Source organism: Hyalella azteca, unplaced genomic scaffold, assembly GCF_000764305.2.
Source record: "Hyalella azteca isolate HAZT.00-mixed unplaced genomic scaffold, Hazt_2.0.2 contig10942, whole genome shotgun sequence".
Taxonomy (NCBI): domain Eukaryota; kingdom Metazoa; phylum Arthropoda; class Malacostraca; order Amphipoda; family Hyalellidae; genus Hyalella; species Hyalella azteca.
The window spans coordinates 235057-241439 of NW_025940959.1; the positions used below are offsets into that span (position 1 = coordinate 235057).

Genomic DNA, 6383 nt, shown 5'->3' on the forward strand with positions numbered 1-6383 from the left:
CTGCTACAGTCACTGCTACATTTACTGCTACAGTTACTGCTACAGTCACTGCTACAGTTACTGCTACAGTTACTGCTACAGTCACTGCTACAGTCACTGCTAAAGTTACTGCTGCCGGCAACACGGTCACTACACAGTAATATATACTGCCATAATACAAAGCCAGAACTGCTTTTACTCAATGTACCTCAATCGCTTGTTTCAAGCGCGCGATGTGATTTGTGGTGTTGTTTAAACCAGCGTAGTAATAATGTACCGACGCATTCGATATTATATTATATTATATTATATTATATTATATTATATTATATTATATTATATTATATTATATTATATTATATTATATCATATTATATTGTATTATATTATATTACAATGTATTATACTATATTGTATTATATTATGCTATACTATATCATATCACATCATATTATATTATTCGATATTGTATTATATTATATATCATAAATTCATTATTATGTTATTCATTATATACTCTTTAATGCATTTAAAACAACATATGCAACAGATACCATATGTCGGGGGGAGGAAATATATCCCCATTAGGGGGCAAAATAATCCCCCACCTTGAACTGGATGGGCGCGGCGTCCCCCACTGGGGGGGACGACGCTAGTTGCTCGTCCCCGGCTGTGGGGGGCGGGGGGTCCCGGGGGGACCTGAGGGGGTCCATGTCGACCCCCTGGTCGGGGCTGCCCAGCCAGCGGCCTCTCCCCAGCAGGGGGGAGCTGGGGTACAAATAAATCTATTTATAATTGAAATAAAAAATATAAAAAATAATACAATCAATTATATTAATTAAGATGATACATTCGATTAAGTTAATGAAATTATACAATCAATTAAATTAAATAAAATAATACAATCAATTAAAATAAAAGCAAAATTAATTATAGGTGACGTGAAATGATTAATTATTTCATTAGGTAAAAATAATTTCTAGTTAATTGACTATTTGAAATTCAAGACTAGGATTTTCTCAATAATTTTTTAATAATCTGTACGCAATTTTTTGACGCCAATATTAATCATATTGAATTAATGAAGATACTCGCGAGAAATTATATCATTAATTTCATAAATCATGATTTAGAATCGATGCATTATTATTATGAGTCCTGCCATCATTATGTGACAGGATTATCATTATCATTGTTATTATCATTATTATATATTATTATATTATCATTATTATATATTATTATATTATCATANCCTATAATGATGCACCTACCATTAGGCCTATAATGACGCGCCTACCATTAGGCCTATAATGATGCCCCTACCATTAGGCCTATAATGATGCACCTCATTAGGCATATAATGATAGGCCTGCCATTGTAAGCATTTACTCACAAGTCCTCACAAGGTACGACAGCTGACGCATGTTACTCACGGCCGTGAGGACGGCTGAGGCGAGGAGTTCCTCATATTCTTGTGAGGGGAAGTCGCTTGTTGCCTGCGCCTCCCCTTTGCTGTGGGCGCCTGCTTTCCCCTCACGCTGGGGGATCAAAATAATAAAGGGGATATATTCACGCTCCCCTCAATTAGTTTGGCATCAGTACAATCCTGAATTAATTCAGCATTGATACACTCCTGAATTAGTTCAGCATTGATACACTCCTGAACTATAGTTCAGCGTTGATACACTCCCGAATCAGCCACACCTCTAACAAAATTTAGATGCGGGCCCGACTCTGCATTAGGTGCCGCCCAGGACTCGGGGAGAAGGTAAATCAGCCGCTCATGTCCGCTCCGGTCTTGGTGTGTACAAGTGTGTACTCATACTCAGAGTACACACTTGTTTTACTTGTAGAACATATTTATCATCCTCTTAAGCAACTATAAAGTTGGAAATGAGATTCTGACCAGAAGATTATTTCTATCGGGTGGCCAAGCAGACCCAGAATGACCTTAGCACGTTGACTCCGATTGCTTCATCTTGTACTATTATTTCATTTTTTGTACTTTTTTTAAGCAGGGTTGCCAGACGATCATTTTTTCCGGACAAATTCCGTGATTTAGTTTTTCTCAATTGCGTTGGCCGGCTAAAATTTATAATAGGAGTACTTCCTAATTAAATTTTAAATACTGCAAAAAGAAAATAAATGGAATTTTTATAGCGGAACCTACAAATAAACTAGTATACATTGAGTTATCGGCCTTTTTTGGCCTTTTTTGTCCTCGGATTTGGCCGATTTAGGCAACCTGAATTATGTACCACTACGTCCTGGAGAAATACATTTCGTGGTACGCATATGTACCACTTCGTAGTCAACGTGTTAAGTCGAGTGTAGCGACTCCTAGACAGAAGCCTAGGTGATGCCCAACTTTTGTTAGGGTCGAACGCTAAAATGATGGTGGACATGATTATGGTGATGGCATTGGTGGTGTTTACGGTGATGATGGTACTGGTGATGATGGTACCTGCAGAGCGGCGGGGGCCATGCTAACGATGCTGATAATGATGGTGATAATGGTGATGGTGTTGGTGATGATGGTACCTGTTGGGCAGTGAGCCATGCTGACGATGCTGAGGAAAATGATGGTGATGGTGGTTATGGTGGTATAGATGATGATGATGATGGTATCTGCACTGCAGTGGGGGCCATGCTAACGATGCGGAGAATGATAAGGATAAGGATGGTAATGGTGGTGATAATGATGATGATGATGATATCAGTACCTGCACTGCGGTGGAGGTCATGCTGACAATGCTGAGAATGATAAGGGTAATGGTGATGATGATGATGATGATGATGATGATGTGAGTACCTGTACTGCAGTAGGAGCCATGCTGACGATGCTGAGAATGATGAGGGTAATGGTGATAATGATAATGATAATGATAATGATGATGATAATGATGATGATGATGATGATGATGATGATGTGAGTACCTGGACTGCAGTAGGAGCCATGCTGACGATGCTGGTGACGAGGGCGCGCAGTTGGCAGTGCCGCGTCAGGGGAAGCAAATTAAGGCAAGTATTCAACAGTTATGGTAGCAAATTAAGGCAAGTATTCAACCGTTATGGCAGCAAATTAAGGCAAGTATTCAACAGTCATGTATTCAACATTCAACTCACTGCGCAGGGCTGCGCGCAGCGATGCTGTGAAGGCGCTGATGCTCCGCGCGAGCTGCGCGTGTAGCGCCCGCGCCTCTGCCGCGCATGAAATGTATTTATTGTTTATGAATTATCATTTATAAATTAATACACAATTTTCTTCATTCTTATTTCATATCTGTGTGGACATCGTGATATTTACATGTTGAATTTTCCGACAGGTATCGTATATTTTTTATGATACCTAGTTATTTGGTGCTATCATAGTCGATATGTCATTCCTACTACTATATACGTACATATATTATATATATAGTTACTATCCCTACCAGGAAGGTGTAGGAAGAGGGGCGGGGGTGCAGGGGTGAGGGGGGGCAGCGGCCCCAGCAGCGCTAGGATCAAAGCTTCGGTGTGACGGCGGACCTCGCACTCTGGGGGGGGCAATGATTATAATAATATGATAATAATTATAATAATAGAAATAATAGTAATAATAATGGAAATAATCATAATAATAATAACTATATAACTATTTTATTAATAATGATAAAATAGCATTAATAACAATAAAATACTAACAATGATAATGAGAAGAATGGCATCAAAAACATCAACAATAACAATAGCAGCAGCAAAAAAATACATGAAGATGAAACCATAAACAAGCATTGGCAGCAATAACAACCTGTAATAAGAGTAAGCAATAACAAGCAGCAATAATAGTGGCACAGCAATAACAGCAGCAACAACGGCAATAATGAAGGCAGTAGCAACACAATTAAGAATAAGAGCAGAATCACTAGCACAATCAGTATATAAAACACCTACAACATCAACAGCAGTAATAGAGCCAACAGCATAAACGAAGAAAATAACAGCACCGAAACGACCAATGCTAGTAGCAATAACGATAATAATAGCAATAACAGCAACAACTACAACACCAATATTACCAGCAGCAACAATAGCAGAGAAGACAACAATAGCAGCAACAACAACAATGCGTACAAGATTAGCGTTAATTTCCCCTCCCCTTCACCCCCTCCGCTTCAATTAACCTCATTGCAACCCCTGCAAATAATTCACCCCCTCCCGCCCCCGTCTCATCCCCCTCAACTGTTTCAACGAGAGAGAGGAATGGGTGAACCCCTTCCCCCACCCCCTTCTGGTCTCCCCTTAACATTTTCAAATCTTTTTCCAGGGCGACTAATACTTTTCGACCTTTTCTCAGCCCCGTCACACACTTTCCAATCATTCCCCGACCTCTTTCCACTCCCCCCAGCACATAACCCCATCCCTCTAGCCAGCAAGGAATTATTGAATAAATAATTAGATGTAACGAGAATATATAAGCATTTCATGCAATAAATTCCACTTACAACAAGAATAGATGAATATCCTATGGTATGAATTCTAATTTTAACGCGAATATACACAAATTCTATTTACGAATATTATTTTATCGAGAAAAACGAATATTCTATACCAAGAATTCTATGCGATTTCCTCTACAAATGTTATCAATTTCTTTCATAAAATAATATACGTTTAAAAATTACTTTTTAAAGACAACACTTCTAAAGAATCCAGTGTCTCCAATGTTGAAGATGTACAATGAATTTCTCATTTTATCTTCGAATATTAAAAAATTAATTTTCATTTTTTTAAAATTATAAATATTTTTTTTTAATTATTTATTCTGTTAATTGATTCATGCATTTCCTCCGATTTCACACAAGTGTGCAAAATTTCAGATCAATTGGACAGGTAAAAGTTTGTCAAATATCAGTTATAAGATTTGTAGCTGACAAAATTATTTTTTCAATTTTTTAATATAGAAAAAAAATTCATTTTTAAAATAATTTATTTTGTCATTTGATTCACTGGATACGCGCCCCAATTCAACCCCTATATATTGCGATGCGAAACTTCAAACACACACACACACACACACACAAACTTCGACGACTATTAATAAGATTAATATTTAGCATATACTGGTCCTCACCAACAGTGGCAGCGACAGCTCCAGCACCTGCAGTGGTTGCAACAGAACCAGCACAAAATGAGCAGTAGTTTGAGCTCTTTGTGCTGCCCCAACACTGCCGGCACAGCACCTGCAGTAACACAACACAAAGATTATTAATCTAAGTGCTGGCATTTTACATCAATGTAAATAGTGATAACAATATGAGAAAAAATTATGAGAACGATGTAAAGAAGAACAATGCGACAAAAAAAAGCTATTTTAGGAAAAAATTGAATCAGAAGAAAGAAAGAAAACGAAAAAAGGTAAAAAATGTGAAATAAAATTCCTCTCAATGTAAAGTACCACTATGAAGGGTTTGAAGTATCACTATGATGGGAATAAAGTATCGTTGTGAATGGTGTAAAATATCAATACGAACAGTGTAAAGTATCACTATGAATGGTATAAAATATCAATACGAAGGGTGTAAAGTATCACTATGAATGGTATAAAATATCAATACGAAGGGTGTAAAGTAATCACGATGAATGGTGTAAAATATCAATACGAACGGTGTAAAGTATCACTATGAATGGTATAAAATATCAATACGAAGGGTGTAAAGAATGGTATAAAATATCAATACGAAGGGTGTAAAGTATCACTATGAATGGTATAAAATATCAATACGAAGGGTGTAAAGTATCACTATGAATGGTGTCAAATATCAATACGAAGGGTGTAAAGTATCACTATGGATGGTGTCAAATATACATCTTGGATTCGTTTTACGCGAATCTATAAATCTGGGGTTGTTGATGCAACACTCAGAAATTTAGTGATACGTTGTCCAAATACCGATGCACTTTTTTCCCTTGTCTGGATCATCCTGAACAAGTTAGACCCGGTAACAAAGTTTATCAGTGCTACTTCCGCTCTCTGCTTGTTTTGTGCTTAAGAAAATGTTTCAAAATTTAGACAATATGTCGCATTCACTTTTCTCAGTGCAAAGAGTAGTTATTAGTGCAGAGAGAAGCTTGAGACGTTTAAGTACACATATAATATTTTAAACATTATTATACATGGGTACATCATGTCATGCATGGGTACGCACCCTGGAGCAGCGGGGGCAGGGGTGCCCTTTGTCCCAGAGCCAGCGAAGGGCGCGGCCACACGAAGGGCACTTCGCTCCTGAAGGGGAAGGAGGTGCAGGGGATTGAGCCTGGTTATTGTTGTTCTTGTTCTTGTTGTCGTTGTTGTTGTTATTTTTAAGGCTATTGTTGTCGCTTTTGTCGCTGCTGCGGTCGTTCCTGTGGAGGAAATATGA

The 6383-nt window shown here is 37.9% G+C and overlaps 1 long non-coding RNA gene across 1 annotated transcript; it reads right to left on the reverse strand.

The window, feature by feature from the left end:
* Window positions 1-3114: 3114 nt before the first annotated feature.
* Window positions 3115-5145, reverse strand: LOC125178567. The gene is made up of 3 exons (XR_007156948.1): window positions 5096-5145; window positions 3417-3518; window positions 3115-3183 (listed from the first exon to the last, which is right to left on the reverse strand). It is a non-coding gene; the product is annotated as an uncharacterized LOC125178567 (long non-coding RNA).
* Between the last annotated feature and the right edge of the window lie 1238 nt (window positions 5146-6383).